This window comes from Lygodium microphyllum, chromosome 14 (assembly GCF_053477565.2).
Source record: "Lygodium microphyllum isolate KBCC chromosome 14, Lygodium_microphyllum_v1.1.10, whole genome shotgun sequence".
Lineage (NCBI taxonomy): Eukaryota > Viridiplantae > Streptophyta > Polypodiopsida > Schizaeales > Lygodiaceae > Lygodium > Lygodium microphyllum.
The window spans coordinates 127022298-127039937 of NC_141148.1; the positions used below are offsets into that span (position 1 = coordinate 127022298).

General features: G+C 40.6%; 1 protein-coding gene across 11 annotated transcripts in view; it reads right to left on the bottom strand.

Annotated features, from left to right (window-relative positions):
• LOC148026089 (cell growth defect protein) overlaps positions 1-17640 on the bottom strand; it is a 68305-nt gene that overhangs the window by 23837 nt on the left and 26828 nt on the right. Inside the window, exon 4 of one of the 11 annotated variants that reach the window (XM_087693338.1) lies at positions 34-734. The exons of 9 other annotated variants lie outside the window; for them this stretch is intronic. The gene's annotated coding sequence lies outside the window, so the exon portion shown is untranslated. Of the gene's footprint in view, positions 1-33; positions 735-6924; positions 8573-17640 lie in introns of those variants that run through there. One more of the 11 variants, XM_087693330.1, reaches the window with a different exon arrangement.

The following is a 17640-nucleotide window of genomic DNA, read 5'->3' on the forward strand; positions in this document are numbered from 1 at the left end:
AGTTTTGAATATCTCAAATTCTCTCTCTCTCTCTCTCTCTCTCTCTCTCTCTCTCTCTCTCTCTCTCTCTCTCTCTCTCTCTCTCTCTCTCTCTCTCTCTCTCTGTGTAATTATTTTTTGAAGCTCAAATCAACATTTGTTCAATCACCTTCCATGTCTTCAAATGTAAATATCATCATCTCACTAGATGTCATGCTTTGACCTTTCAAGGTCCTAACTCTTAATTTAGTGATCACGAGTACATGCTTGTGTTGCAAACTAGAATTGATGTGTTAGATTTTGGAATACTACTGTAGTATTATTATTATATGTTGAGGATAATAATTGACATTTACTATTAGAAGATGCAAGTAATTTGTTGCATGTATTTGTGTAGAGATAAAAGTAATCATGTATTAAGTACAACCTTTTAGATTTTCAAATTAGTTAGAAATTATAGTCATGCAAGAAAAGGGTAATGCATACATTTGAAGAAGAAATGTTAAATCATAAGCTATAAATATTAACAAGTATATTGAAATGAGATATATTTAAGAGACAATGTACATAATCAAAGCTTAAAGGATCGGTATATCATAAAAGTTACACATAAGCATTTAGATTGTCCTAGGATCACTCTTGAAACATTTTAAGTATTCCACTTATTCGATTGGGGTCTCAAGACTTTAAAGGGTCTAATGCAATGCCCAAAAGAAAATTGTACTCGGGATAGCCTCTTGAGGAGTAGAAACAACCTACATGAAAGACATGAGTTATCATGGAGTCTTGGGTCCTTAGCTTTTTCCTTCCTTAAATGCTTACAATGGTGTATGGGAACATCTAGAAAAGATATTGCAATATCCAGATTTAAGAGACATTTTCCATGGCTATTTGTCAATGCTGCATGCATCATCCTTGTCAGACTTGAAGATAAGGATTGACTCAAATTTTGATACGATATTTAAAATATCTCACATTGTCATAAATATATTCATTCCCAACAACCTTATATTCAAGTTTTGAATTACATGACTCTCCACCAATGCAATGTGTTGTTGAAATGCTTGCAATGTAGTAAACCCAATATGGAGTAAGTTTTTGACCAAAGTCCTCTCTCTTCTAATAACCAAGGTGCAATAAGCAACCTTGAATTTGAAAAACTATCACAATGTATCCCATGTCAATTATGGCCTTCCCAATCCACATGATTGTGCTCCACATAATTTATTCAAGCTACATTTGGCTCTAAATAGAGGATGTACTTATAGAAATGACTTTTGTAGCACACTAAACATTTTCCACATTCAACATTGTTGAGATATTTGCAATCACACCCACTGTGGCCTCTTTGTATGAGGCAGTTTGGGATGAAGACATGCAAGCTGCAAGAATCCCATCTGCACAGAAAGGGAAAACTGCTACCCATCCAGCAATCATAAAGCATTGTACTTGACTATCACTTTTTCATATATGATAAATACAATATCATGATGCTTTTCTGTGTCTCGGCTAGTGTCTTGGTCATTGTCAATCTCAACTCAAGATTGATTGTCTTTATGAGTCCAAGCTTTCATCTTGGAACCTAATTCACTTGAGTAATAGTTGGCCAAGTCTTCAGTCTATGTCATCATGAACTTAATCTTCATCTTCCATCCACCATAGCCATGCTCTAGATCCGCATCTTTCACATGGTATTAGAGTACAACTGAACATGGCTTAGCATGTCTCAGGTCTCCTCTCTACTCTTTCAACTCCTCTTCATCTCTAGACTCAGTGCCTCATTCAAATCAGCAAGGGAAGTGAGAAATCAAAGCTCAAGAATCAACATGAGGTGCTTGAATTACATACTACCTCGAGAAGGCCTTCCAAACCATGAAGATCGCTTTCACCACTGCCCCAATCCTAGTCCACCTAGATCCTACCAAGCCCTTTTTCTTGGAGACCGATGCATCAAACTATGCCTTAGGAGTCATCTTGTCCCAACATGGAGATGATGGTCATATGCATCCAGTGGCATTTTGCTCAATGAAGTTTTTCCCTCCATAGATAAACTATGAGATCCATGACAAATAACTCCTTGTCATTGTAGATGCCTTTGATACTTGGCATCATCACGTAGAGGGTGCAGCCCATAATGTTATTGTCTATACAAATCACAAAAATCTAGAATACTTTATGACAACTCATATCCTCAATCAAAGACAATCCTACCAGAGTAACTTCTTATCTAGGTTTGGCTTTGTCATTACCTATCGCCTAGGACACCAACAATGCCAGTCAAATACTTTATCAAGAAGATCCTACATGACATCTAAGAAGGGAGAAGAAGATTTTGATCAACAACAAGCAATACTACTCAAGCTAGAGTACCTTCAGCTAGCAGCCATCTCCAATTGTCACCAAGACTACCTTAATTGATCCAATTAATTCATGAAGCCCTGTCGCATGATAATTTGGCCAACCATGTCGAGAGAAAAAGGAAATGAAATTTGTGAGTCTCAGGAAACTAATGGATTGTTATACTATAAGGATCTACTTTACATCTCTCCAAGAAAGACAAGACTCCATGTACTCCAACAATGCCATGACACCCCAGCAGCAAGACACTTTGGAGCTAATAAGACCTTAGAGCTTATTTCAATAGATTTTTTGTGGCCCCAAATGTGGAAAGAAGTTAAGTAATATATAAAATCATATGATACATACAACAAGGCTAAGGTACCTCATCACAAACCACATGGCCTCTTGCAACCCTTGCCTATTCTAGTGGGATCCTGGTCTTCTTTGTCATGGATTTCATAACAGATCTTCCCAAAATCAAACAAATATGACTCTATTCTTGTTGTGGTAGATAGGTTTACAAAAATGCCACATTTCATCCCTACCACCAAGACCATCACAAGCGTAGCTACCTCTAGACTCTTCCTTAGATACATTTTTAGATTACATGGACTCCACAGGACATCATCAGCAATTAGGATCCCCAATTCATATCTAGTTTTTGGAAGAGCCTTTGTAACCTCCAAGTTAAGTTATCCACAGCCAATCATCCACAGACTAATGGTCAAATAGAACGGATAAATCAAGTCTTGGAACAATATCTCCGTTGTACCATCAACTACGATTGGAATAATTCATTTGAGCTCTTGCCCTTTGTAGAGTTTGCTTATAATAATAGTATACATGCATCTACCAAGCAAACTCCTTTCTTTACAAACTATGCCTAGTATCCAAGGATGGATATACATCTCTCCAATCACATAAACAACCCTGCCCCTTGAGATAAAACTGAATACCTAGCATATATACACTAAGAACTCAAGCAACAAATCTCAAAGGCTCAAAATTAGTACAAGCACTATGCAGACCAACATTGTCTCCAATATCCATCATACAAAATCGGTGATAAAGTATGATTCCTTAGGCATAACCTCAAGACAACCAAGCCCTCCACCAAGCTAGACCACTAGAGATTTGGGCCCTTCATTATCGTAGCGCAGATCAACCCAATTGCTTATTGACTCCAACTCCCTAGTATCATGAAGATCCACCTAGTCTTCCATGTTTCCTTGCTCGAGTTATACCATGACTCACCACTGAGGGGGGGAGAGATCTAATTTCCTACCACCTATCCAAATTGAAGATCATGAAAATTTTGAGATCAAGACTCTAGGATCTCCTGAGGTTGATTGAAATACCTTGTTCACTGGAAAGGATATGACATCAATGATCGCACTTGAGAACCTGCATAATATCTCCAAAGAGCATCTCTCAAAATTAAAGAATTTCACAAGAGGAATCCAACGAAACTTGAACCAAACCATTGTAATATCTCCGCACAATAAAAGTTAGTTGGTTGGTTCGTAAGTTAGTTAGTCAATTAATAAGTTAGTAAGATTACTAACTAAAGACTAACTAAGGTAAAAACTAACTAACATTAATTATTGATAATTTTTATTTAATTTAAAATATTTTATTTAGAAAAATCAAGAGTCGTAAATTCGATATTTTTCTCGAATTGGCAAAGACCGTAGCTACCCTTCACGTAAATTACAAGGTGAACGAGACTTATGAGTTATATTAATCACTAAGTTCATGTGTATAGTTTGGAAGGTCCAAAAACATTAGAATTTGGATAAAACTAGTATATTTTAGATACTTTAGATATTATCCTAAAAGAAAAAGATATGGAGATTTTTAGAACTGGATGTCATTTAAAAAGAAAAGAGAAGTGATATTTTAGTTAGTTTGAAGATTTTATAAAAAGAAAAATAAAGAAAAGTGACTGGCGAAATCGCGCGCGCAGCGATCGCAGTTTACAGGCAGTAGACAGCACTTCGAACAGAGAAAAGAAGAAGGAGTGAACTGAGAGCTTTCTAACCAAGTGTCTTGGGGTTTTACCCCCCTTTCGGAGCCAATGGAACCATCAGATTTATGATCTGAGCATCAGATCACTGATCTTTCCAAGATCCCCCTCCACAAAGAGCTCCACTCCTCAACCACAAGCCCTCTTCTCTAATTCACTATAAATACGGGGCATGGGAGAGGCATAAAAAGGCATAAGGAGACCCCGAGAGGCTGCGAGAGAGAGGTAGAGAGGAGGATACTCCTCCAAGAGATTGTGAGGAAGAGCTTGAAAGAGATCTTGAGAGAGAGAGAGAGAGAGAAGAGTCACCTCGAGAGGCTGCAAGGAAGAGAATTAGCTCAATTCCCTCTATCATCTTGAATCTATTCTACCTTCTTAATCTCTTGAGTCTACCTGCGGACGATGGCCTCCAAGCAAAGAATGTCGCGTGCGGATGACAATCTTGCAACTAGCAACAAGGCTTCGGGCAAAGGCATCAATATCAATCCAACTGCGGTTCCGGTCGTAAGTAATGTATTTTCAAATTGATTAATGCTTGCTTTGATTCTCGTATGAGATACGTTAGGCCCCATACTATTGCACGAGTATAGGTAATGGAAAAGGATAAATTTCATCTCACCTATTCGGAAGATGGAGTTTGCGAAGTGCATATAACAAGGATAGATAATTGCATCCAGTTTCATATGACGTATTTGCTAGTAGAGCAATTACAAGGAAGAATCAGTCAAGCGTTATGAATGGCATAGTCGTCAAAAGAACGATATTAAAAGATTGGGCATAGAAATGCTAGATTAGAGTATAGTCAAGGGTTATAGATAGCATAATTGCTAAAAGAATATGGCATTAAGAATCATGAATGGAGAAGTACTAGTTTAAAGTTTAGATACTTCAAAGGTACTTAGCCTAAGAGCCTAGGAGTCTAATTACTTGAGATCATCTCACACTTATCTTATCAAGTATTTACATGTTATGCCTATGACATGTTTGATATATGAGGATAAATTTCTAGTTACCTCATGACTTGACTAAGAGCTAGTACAAGAAATTGATCATAAGGGTTAAAAACTAGGATGTCTTGAGATCCGTTGGATAACGATGACTTTTGCCAATCCAAATTCAGGGTTGGGTTATCAATCAAGGTAAGTGACCTATAGAACTTACATCATGAATAGTGTTTGAACCCTTAACATATGCCCTAGTCGAAGGAAGGAAGTGTTAAGAACATGTTGCATGGTATTGCTCTTAGATCCCAAGGGGAAGAGCAAATATACGATGGAAATGTTATATCGTCTATTCTTGCATTGTTTGGAAATAATGCAATTGGTTTTGTTGATTGATCGAACAACATCCTAAATGTTTTTACATTCAATTGGTTGTTAGTTATTGTTTGGATGATTATTCCAAGTGCTTGTGATTTATGGTAAATGCATGGCAAGGGTCTGTGATGACAAGTCGCCATGGGATTAAAGGAATGTTTCCTTGGAAAATGATATTAGGCTGATTGCCTTGTTTGTGCTTGATTCTTAAAGGATTTAATTAAGGAAGGATATATTGTACGGGTGGATCACCTCCATGGTCGCACCGCGTAGTAACCCGAAAGGGCACTGCTCGATTCATGGGCCGAAGGTCGAGTGGTGAAAAGGCCAACCACGGGTATGATGTTTCGCTCCTAGACAGCTTGTGGGTCAGTTGGAGCTCTGGACACCCCTTGCTAGGTCAAGAATGGAGTTGAAGACCTCCGTGGCCCCCAACATCTGGGCATGTTGGGAGATCCTATTCTAGATAAAGGATTGAGTTTTGGTGCCATGTGAATTGGACCAGTTACTTCTGCATGGCAGAAGGGATACTTCTGTTGGACAGAAGCGAAACATAATTTCTCCTGTATGGGCGGGAGACAAAGATTAACTTGAAGATAAGTTAAGGAACTTGTTTGATCTTGTTTGTCAATAGATTGCTTTGCTCTGTTTTCGTGTCTGTGCTATAATTTACGCGAACGAACCTTGTTCCCTAAAAGGCTTAATTAATGAAGCTGATTTTGAGTGTCACACATAAATGTGGTAGGACCTAATTAGAAAACTAAAGCTATTAAGGGAAGCGGGTGGGCGGAATCCCCGACGGGTCCGTCCTACGGCAGGGTGGTCCCAGAGAACTGGGAGGCTTCTCACAAGTTTTTATCGTCATTCGACCTTTAGGTATTGATAGGTTAGAACCCGATTCATGCCGTTTTAGGGGACCGGAATGGGACTATGCCCTATGGGCAGAGAGGTTGAGCAACGCATCCCTCTCGTTTCCCATTCTCTTTGAACCAAGTGCGGCATAGATCTCCTTCGGGTTGGGTATCTCTGCGTAAAGTAGGATGTCCAATACCCGACGCTAGAATGCTAACAGGAGACCTTGACAACTAGGAACCCGAATTTCAGGTCGATCCTAGTGGGTTCGGTCGTAAACGTTCCGTTGCGAGGCGGATTCGGGAAACCCTAGGCGACAAAACTCGGAACATTCCCTGGGAGTGCCGAGTAGCGACGCTTAGATTCGTTTCTCGATAGACCGCTAAAAGAGTGCCTGGAAAGCCGATGGGCGGGCACCTCACAACCATCAAGCCGCTCCTTATGGAACTCTTCGCCAAAAGGGGTGATGTTACAGACTTGCCATGATCAAGTGTATAAATTAATTATTTCTCATGTCATATGAATCCACGACCCATTCGAACGTACCCTTAACAAGACATCGTCAAGCCAACCATGCGAATTCACCCTTGCCATATCGTCATAAAACCTTCTAAAAGATATGCCATGTCATCGCCTACATCATTGATGATGTCATCATGGAACATTCTAGAAGATCTTTAGCCACAATACTTATAAAAGAAGGGCCTCGCCATAGAACTCCTCAATCTTGCCAATGCTAGTCTTGGGAGCTTAAGGAGTCCAAACCTCCAAGTAACTCAGAGTTCCAGTTCTAGTTCTTATCTAGTCTTATATTGTCTTCCATTATACTCCTATTGCCTTGTCACCTTATAATCCCATAGTATGAGATCTTGTCTAGTAATGTCTTGTGTCTTGTTCATCCCCATGGAGGGAGATCTTGTAATTCTAATATCTTATATCCATACCTACAGTCCCGAATTGTGGGATTTTCCATACATTATTATCATTGTACCTTGTGCCCCTATGTGGAATTATCTTGTAATCAAAAATCTAGCAACAAATCTTGCATCTAATCTAGTCTCTTTGAGTACAATCTAGTGCTCCCATAACAATATAGGGCACATATGTAATAGAACATTGAAACAATGATGAGGAGGAATTACATGCTGAAAATGTGGAGTATGCTGAGGATTTGGACCGAGAGCAATTCTATGATCCAAAGGATAGGTTCACCTTTGAGCCAAGTAGTTGCCTGTCTCATACTCTTAATTTGATTACCCCTATTATACCCCATCCGGCTACCACTTCCCTTTGCTCCATCTCCATAGATACATGGACTGGCTCTAGGAGCCCCAACATTATGCATTCAATATAATATTAATGAAAAGCATGTATTTATCCTTATCGATAGTGGTAATGCACGTGGTTTTGTCAATAGATCAACCACCCATTGATCGGTTAAAATGCATTGATATGGAATTGCAACACTCCCTCAAAGTTCAAGTAGCAAATGGTGAGGAAGAAATTGGCACACATGTATGCTCCAACTCTATACACATTCCAATCTAAATACAGTAGTGTCTTCGTTTTGTTTGCCATAATTGCAAAATGTTGTGCACTATTGTGCATCATAATGAAACACACTATTGTGCATCAGAATATGAGAGAGAGAGAGAGAGAGAGAGAGGATTTCCTGCAATGAAACCAAATAAAACACACTTAGTCCACAACTAAAGTGTCCAAAAAGTGCATGTGGCTCGAGATTTCAGAAAAGAAGAGAGACTCTCGGCCCCATGTGCTGCTGTCATATCCTGTTATGCTCAGATTTTAGATAAAATCAGTTGCCAAGGCTTGCTGCAAATGTTGTTCTGGAGCTGCCGAAAGAAGAGAGAGTGCTGGAGATTGAGAAGGGAGTGTCCAGAGCTCCTGCCTTGGCCTGCCAGCCTGAAGCTCTGCCCAGCCCTGCAACAGCCCAAAATTGGCTGTAAACAGCCACACAATGCCCTAACAGCAGCATGAACTCAGCATCCTGCTGCCCTAAAGACTGATGCTGCTGTGATCAGTCCATTCCTGAGCAAGCCTGCACATCAACAGAGAAGAAGAGAGAATGACTGTCCCTAAACTGCTGACTGCTGCATGAGAGCAAGAGACCCCAAAATAACCAAGATCAGCTTTCTAAATGCATAAAGGGCTGAAAATTTCCAACGAGTTGCAACAAGCTTTGGAGCTGCTTAGTAAGTGTGCTGCTTATGGGGCAAAACCTTTTATGTATCTCCTTGGTTTTTTTGGAAAATACACATTTCCCAAGTTCCTTTTAACCTGTCCTTGAGTGCTGAGCTCCTGACAATTCCTTTGGTCTTGCACTTGAGCTGCAGAGCTCCGGAGTCCTGACATTTCTCTAATGCCCACTAATGATCCTAACCCTACTTCCATTTCCATTAACCATGCACATCTGAAGAGGAAGGCTCCCCTTCTAAAGGCTCAATATCCCCAAAAGAAACCTTAGGGGATGGGAAAAGGGTAGGACTATTCCAAAACAAAGGAGTTGTCAAAGGGGGAAGGGAAGCAGGTGGAGAGGGAGGAGGGGGAGAGGAATCGCAGACAAAGAAGGTCCCTGTTAACTGAGAGTGCGCGAGGATCGACACACGCGAGGCTGAGATATGCACAGTGAGAGAGGGAGTGAGTGCATAGTAGAGAGTGGGAGCACAACTCAATATGGGTACAATCACAAAGTGTACCACTTAAGTGTTTTTTTGATAATATATATAAAGTACATGTGTAAGGATACGTGCACACCCGAACACAGTAAAAGGCACGGTGAGCCTTTATTCCCAACAACCTCCTACCTAAAGGTAGAGGAAAGAATCAACTAAGTCTGTATGTACAAAGCTGAAATGCACATATGCTATCCAACCCCCATCATCTAGCGGCAATGAGCAAACCGCTCTGCTGGAAGACCCTTCGTGAGAAGGTTTGCAAGGTTATCATCGGTATGTACCTTGACAAGCTCAATGCTCTTGCTGTCAAGTACATCCCTGATAAATAATACTTTACCTGTATGTGCTTTGTATTTGCATGAAAGACAGGATTCTGTGCTAGCATGATAGCACTCTGACAATCACAATTGAGGATAGGAACCTCTATGATGCCAAGCTCTCTTACCAGACGTGAAAGCCATAAAGCCTCCTTACATGCCTCAATGGCAGCCACATACTCCACCTCTGTAGTAGACAATGCAACACACTTTTGCAACCTAGATATCCAAGAAACTACTCTCCATGTGAACGTGAACACATATCCTGAAGTAGATATCCTACAATTAGAATGACTAGCATAGTTTGCATCCGTGAAGCCAACAATAGATGACTTCTACTTCCCAAAGCAGATGCACAAGTCCTTTGTGCCCTTAAGGTATCTCATGATACCCTTGACTGCTTCCCAATGCTTTTTGCCAGGATATGCCATGTACCTGCTAACCACTCCCACCGCAAATGCAATGTCACGACATGTAGCAACCATAGCATACATCAAGCTACCAACAGCTAAAGCATAAGAAATCTTGGTCATCTCAACCTTTTCATCATCAGATGTAGGGCTGTCATCTACACTAAGTTTCACATATGGAGGCAACAGTACACTAATGGCTTTGCCCCCTCCATATTGAAATGCACAAAACCTTAGTAACATACTCCTGATGTAACATATAGAGAAGACCCTACAATCTATCCCTGAGTATACACATGCCAAAAATATGATTGGCCTCACCAAGATCCTTCATATCAAAGCTACTATGTAGGCTTTGTTTCAAGGAGTCCAAAGCATAAACATTCCTACCTGCAAATTAGTATGTCATCCACATACAAAACCAAGAGAATAAGGCTGCCATTTGTTGCCTTGTTGGTGTATAAGCAATGACCAACTTGAGATCTATGAAATCCTTGAGATTGCATAAATGTATCAAATTTATGATACCATTCTCGTGGTGCTTGTTTCAGCCCATACAGACTCTTGTTGAGTTTACATACTATGTGCTCTTTTCTCTTTGTAACAAAACCCTCAAGCTGCTACATATAGATCTCCTCATACAAACCACCATGTAAGAAAGCTATTTTTACATCCATCTATATGAGTTCCATATCTTCAGATGCAACCAAGCCCAAAACGGTACGCAAGGTAGTCATTTTGACTACAGGAGAAAAAATTTCATCAAAATCAATTTATGTTCTTGCTTGTACCCTTTAGCAACCAATCATGCCTTGTACCTTGGCAAAGAACCAAAAGTGACTTTCATTTTGTTAACCCATTTGCATGGTAGCACTTTCTTCCCTTTAGGCAAATGCACTAAATCCCAAGTGCCATTTTTCATGAGATTCCATCTCTGACAGCATAGCCTTATGCCATTTCTTGATATCTTTTTTGTCCATTGCTTCCTTGAAGCATGACAGCTCACCACAATCTATCAACAAGACATAATGAGAAACATAATTGACACCAGGAACAAACCTATCTCTCTATCTTTGCATTCCGGTTGACCTACGAACCCAATGATCAAGATTTACTAACTGTTCACCCTACAAATTTGCATTAACAGCTTGCTATTTTGCAAGTTCAGCATGCCGTACAACTGGTTCTGGTTGTTCCAGAGACATCTGTTCTTGCTAAAATTGTGACACATCATGGACAATATCTTACTGATCATTTTCAGCATTATTCCCTACGTTTTCAAGGACATTTACAGCAAGTATTTATTGCTGTCTAGCAAGCATCCTTTGCTATCCTATCGGTACATCATACAACCCTTCTGGCATCCTCAATCTTTTCAAGCTGTTTGTGCATTCCTAGAAGATAACATCATTGCTGTGTACAATTTTCCTTTTTGCGAGATCCCATAACCTATACCCCATTTCACCCTCATCACCATATCCTTGGAAAATACATTTACAGGACTTTGGCTCAAGTTTGTTGCATTCTTCCTTGCGAATGTACACAAATGCCTTGCAACCAAACATACCAGCTTGTTAACTGAGAGTGCGCAAGGATCGAGACACGCGAGACTGAGATATGCACAATGAGAGCATAGAGTGAGAAAGAGAGTAAGAGCACAACTTGATGTGGGTATAATCACAAAGTATACCACTAGGTTTTTTTTAATAATATATATGAAGTGCATATGTAAGGGTGCGTGCACACCCAAACATCGTAATAGGCACGATAAGCCTTTATTTTCCAACATATTCTTCTTGTCCACATGGACAAAAGAATCACACCCAAAGATAAGAGAGTGGAAAACAGAAGACTTCTTTCCAAAGAAAGCCTCGTAGGGAGTCATATCCTGTAACATGGAGGTAGGAGACCGATTATAGATGCGAACTACAATAGCCACCACCTCACCCCAAAGGATGTAAGGAAGCCTCCTATTCTCCAACATCGATCGGGCCATCTCTAGCATGGTCTGATTGACATGCTCCACTACAGCATTCTCAAATGATATGTTCGGATGAGAGTACTCCATTCAAATACCGTTATCTTTGCAAAACTAAGAAAAGATATTAGAACAAGACTCGCCACCATAGTCTACTCGAATGCCTCGTACCTTGAAAGACGTTTGTGTTTCCGCAAGCACCTTCCAATCACAAAAGTTGAAGTACGTTGCACTTTTGTACTCCAAAAAATAAGTCCACACATAACAGCTAAAGACATCAATGATCAGCATCAAATAATTGGCCTTTCCCATGGAGATCGTGCCCATAGGACCACATAGGTTGGTGTGGACGATCTCTAACAGTGTAGAATCCCTACGAGAGACACAACCTATGGATGGGGCTGCCTATGGTGCTTGCCCCTCAAACAACTAGGGTATAGACTATAAATAGGAGGAAAATCAAAAAGTTCCTCCACCATCTTCTTCTAAGAAGCTCACCTAATAGCATCAAAGTTAAGGTGTCTACATCAGGCATGCCAGAGTAAACCTAGCTTATGGAAAGTTCTCACAACAAGGGTAGTGCGTGTATAAAGCCCACCCTTCTTTGTACCTATTCAAAGAACTACTCCTCAATAACTACATCCTATGTAAAAATAACTCAAGCACCTAACTGCGTAAGACCATTCACAAATGGGTACGAAAGAATTGTCACCAATGATGATGGATCCCCCTCTAGAACTCATGTCCTGAAGCCAATCCTATTGATAGGTCATGTGGGAAGAAGCAAAAACACTATCCTCCTCCTCAAACACATATATGAAAATGGACTCAATGGTCGCTAGGTTAGACTTTGAATCCTTAAACCCCTCCTTGGGCTTCAAATGAGAGTACTTCTACCAACACTTCTCTTGATATGTACTCTTCCCACAATATGGGCACTTGGGCTTCTTATTATTCAACGTTTCCTCCTCGTTGGCATCCTATTTATTAGCCTTGGGCTTTTCCTTTCTCCGAACCAACCATGAAAGCCTTTGTGCATTCACTAGCTCCTACCTCTTTGAACGGTTTGTCATGCTCCAAGACTAGTGAGACAAGCTCCTTCCAAAAAAAAAGTCTCTCAAGTTCTTAATATAAGGCTAGTATAGAACACATTGAACTTTGGAGATTACAACTAAGTAAGGAGAATCATTGTAACAGGGGTATCAAATTTTGAGATGCTTTAATCTTGTCAATAACATTTGATTAAGTTATTAATCAAATGTGCAAGGTTATTTAGCACATGTGATACACATGGTAGTTATTTCATAATAACCAACCAAGAACCTTCACAATGCAATGGGTGTCAAAGGCAAAATTTGTGATAAGATATGCCAGCTTGGCTTTGGGGGTCTGTTGGTGTCAGATTTGCACCTAGGATAGTCATTTGGCCAATAAGTGTCACTAGTGGCACTAGGGACTAGCATTAATTAGTTAATTAATGCCAACCTAAGGATCAACAAAGGTTAGGGACCACTCCAGGTTGCAAATGGCCTAGCCAATTTAATTATGGATGGGCACATTTAATTTTGGGCAAGGTTAGAAGGCCTAAATTTAATTCTTAGAATTATTTAATTCTAAAAATTAATTAAATGGCTGGATAATGTTGGAAAATGAGTTTAGAAGGCTGCCACTTGGCAAAAATGCCCATGCAAGTCTGGAAAAACGTTTTTGGGGGTTGGAAAAAGAGAGATTCAGTTCATTCGGCCTACAAGAGAGAAAGGAGATGCTACTGGTCTAATCTACAGCCATTGGAGGACCATCTGAGACAGCCAAGGACAAGAGACATCTTAAGTTTCTTCTCAAGAGAAATCCTCTTGGCAAATGTCTTCTAATGGTACAAAGACACAAGCTTCTTCCATACTTCCACCATTGCCTCTAACCTACAAACATGCACTAAGACAAAATCCTATAAGCTCACAAAAAGGAAGGATTAGGCTTGAGAGCTGAGCAAGTCCCATGCACGATCCATTGATGTTCCCTCATGAGGATCCTCCACGGGACAAGTTATAGATAGGGTAACAAGCTTCCAAATATCAAAGGTGTCAAAGATGCATTCCACCTTGCATGACCAAAGCGAATAGTCGAAACCATCTGGCCAATCCTCCTTGGGTAACGAAGGGAGAACAAGCACTTGCACCGGTGGTGCCATATTAGGCATTCTACAACCAATAGAACGGGCTTTGTGTGAAACGTGGAGAGAGGGAAAAGGAGAAAGCTGCTCCAAATGATAAGGCCGTACAAAAGGTCTCAATGCCTCTATTCTTCACGATAATCACACTGCCATTCAGAGAAGTGATAGAAAACCTCCTCATCCAAGTCATCAAAGCCTTGGAACCTGCGATCAAACATCTTCGTACAACCTGCAAATGCACAAAGGCAAAAGGAGAGGAGAAAAGAAAGCAAGAAGAGAAAAGAAATCTGCACTAAACAATTAAGAAAATCTTAATACAATGAGGACTGATCAATCCCTGCACACAGTCCAATGTATCAATGAGGGCACCAGATCAAATTGAATCATGATGGCAGCACCTATGATGGTGGTCGTGATGGAGACAATGATAGAGATGGAGAGTGTACAGCCTACAATCCACAACGGAGACAAAGAAGACTATAGCCAGCTGTCGAAGCACCTACAAGAGATAAGAGAATGATAGTCTGCCCAACCGGCTTGACTGCTATAAATGTAGTGATGGGGAGCGCGAGGATCAAGACCAGCAATCCTTGCTAGCAGCAGAGAGTGAGAGTGAGAGAGAGCAAAGTAGTCGAGTGAGCACAATTTGTGGGTACAATGACGAGCGTACCACTTTAGGTTTTTAGATAGATATATATATATGAAAGTACAAGTGCTAAGGGTATATTCACACCCAATCACATTTAAAAGGCACAAGGGCCTTTATTCCCAACAATTTCCCACCTAAAGGCAATGTGCCTTTAAGAGGAGAAAAGAATCAGCTAAGTCTAGGTATATACAAAGCTAAAATACATATATCTATCCAACTCCCATCATTTGTCGGCAATGAGCAAACCACTCTATTGGAAGACCCTTCGTGAGAAGGTCTGCAAGATTATCATCTGTATGCACTTTGATAAGCTCAATGCTCTTGCTGTCAAGTACATTTCTAATGAAGTGGTACTTCACCTGTATGTGCTTCATCTTTGCATGAAAGACGAGATTCCGTGCTAGCATGATAGCACTCTGATTAGCACAATGGAGAACAGGTAACTCTGTAATGCCAAACTCTTCCACTAGACGTGAAAGCCATAAAGCCTCCTTGCATGCCTCAGTGGCAGTCACATACTCTGCTTCTCTAGTAGACAATACAACACACTTTTGTAGCTTGGAGATCCAAGAGACTGCTCCTCCTGTGAAGGTAAACACATATCCAGAAGTGGACTTTCTACAATCCACATGACCAGCATAGTCTGCATCCGTAAAGCCAACAACAGATGCCTTTTGCTTTCCAAAGCAGATCCACAACTCCTTTGTGCCTTTGAGGTATCTCGTAATACCTTTCACTTCTTCCCAATGCTTTTTACCAGGGTTTGCCATGTATCTGCTGACCACTCGCACTGCAAAGGCAATGTCAGGACGTGTAGCAACCATAGCATACATCAAACTACCAACAGCTGAAGCATATGGTATCTTGGCCATTTCAGCCTTCTCATCATCAGATGTAGGGTTGTCCGCTGCACTAAGTTTCACATATGGAGACAATGGAACCCCGATTGTTTTCCCCCCCTCCATATTCAAACATTGTAAAACCTTGGAGATATACTCCTGCTAAGATAGATAGAGCAATCCTTTCGACCTAGCTCTGAGTATTCACATGCCAAGAATGTGATTTGCATCACCAAGATCCTTCATGTCAAAGCTACCATAAAGACTTTGCTTCAGTGAGTCCAAGGCATAAGTATCCCTGCCAACAATCAGCATATCATCAACATACAAAACCAAGATAATCAAGCTGTCATCGGCTGCCTTCTTGGTGTACAAGCAGTGATCCACTTGACTTCTATGTATACCTTGAGACTACGTAAATGTATCAAACTTATGATACCATTCTCTTGGTGCTTGTTTCAGCCCATACAAACTCCTTTTGAGTTTACATGCCATCTTCTCTTTCCCGTTTTTCACAAACCCTTCAGGCTGCTACATATATATGTCTTCATGCACATCACCATGAAAGAATGCAGTCTTTATATCCATCTGTATGAGCCCCATATCTTCAGTTGCAACCAAGCCCAAAATGATTCTCAATGTAGTCATCTTAATTACAAGTAAGATCTCATCAAAGTCAATTCCATGTTCCTATTTGTACCCCTTCGCAACCAATCTTGCTTTGTACTTTGGTGAGGAACCAGAAGTGGCCTTCATCTTGTAAACCCATTTACATGGAAGTGTTTTCTTCCCTTTAGGCAACTGCACCAAGTCCCAAGTGTCATTTTTCTCAAGAGATTCCATTTCTGACAACATGGCTTTATATCGTTTCTTGTTGTCCTGTCTTGACATTGCTTCCTTGAAGCAAGATGGTTCACCACAGTCTATCAACATGACGTAATCAGCCACATTATTTACACTAGGAATGAATCTATCATGTTGTCTAGTAGCCCCAGACGATCTCCTAACCCAATGATCATTGTTTGCTGGCTGTTGAGCATTTTCAGCTTGTTGTCCTGGCATTTCAGCTTGCAAATCAGCATTAACAGCTTGCTGTCCTGACTGTTCCTGCACATGTAGTGGCTCATTATCATGGGCAATAGCTGGCTGATCATTTCAGCATTATTTTCTGCATTTGCATGTTCATTTACAACAGGTATTTGTTGTTGTACAACGGACACATTTTGCTGTCCAAAAGGTATTTTCTTCCTGAAATACAACCCTACGAACCTCCTCAATCTTTTTGGGCTGTTTATACATGCGATCTTCCCAGAAGATAACATCACTGCTGCGTACTACTTTCCTTTTCTCAAGATCCCATAATCTATACCCCATTTCACCCTCATCACCATATCCTAAAAAAATGCATTTACAGGACTTTGGCTCAAGTTTGCTGTGTTTTTCTTTACGAATGTACACAAAAGCCTTGCAACCAAACACTTTTAGGTGAGCATATGAAGGTGGCTTGCCTGACCACGCTTCTTGGGGACCGATTTATCAAGTGTACGGCTGTCATGACAGCCTCTGTCCAAAAACCATGGGTTAATGCAGCATGAGATAGCATTGTACGGACCTTATCCTGTACGATTGGATTCATACTCTCCGCAACGCCATTTTGGGGTGGATTATGAGGGGCAGTGAGCTCCCTCTTTATCCCTTTGTTGTCACAAAATGCCTGAAAGGCCTTGGACACATATTCCCCATCATTGTCAGAGCAAAGACACTTGAGTGTCTTATCAGTCTGATTTTCAACCAATGCCAAGAATTTTTTAAACTTGTCAAGCACTTCATCCTTGCTACGAATAGAATAAACCTATACCTTCCGTATAGCATCCTCGACAAAGGTGACAAAATATTTATTTCCCCCTAAAGATAATCCTGGCATCTGTTGGGTATTTGACTCACACCTTACTTACGCCTACGCTCATATGGGAGTATCGGTGATCAGTAGGACACTGGGGCACTTTTTACTCTCGGTAGGAGAGGTTTTTTCCCCCAGACTTATGGTCTTATTGTCGTATGTACTTAT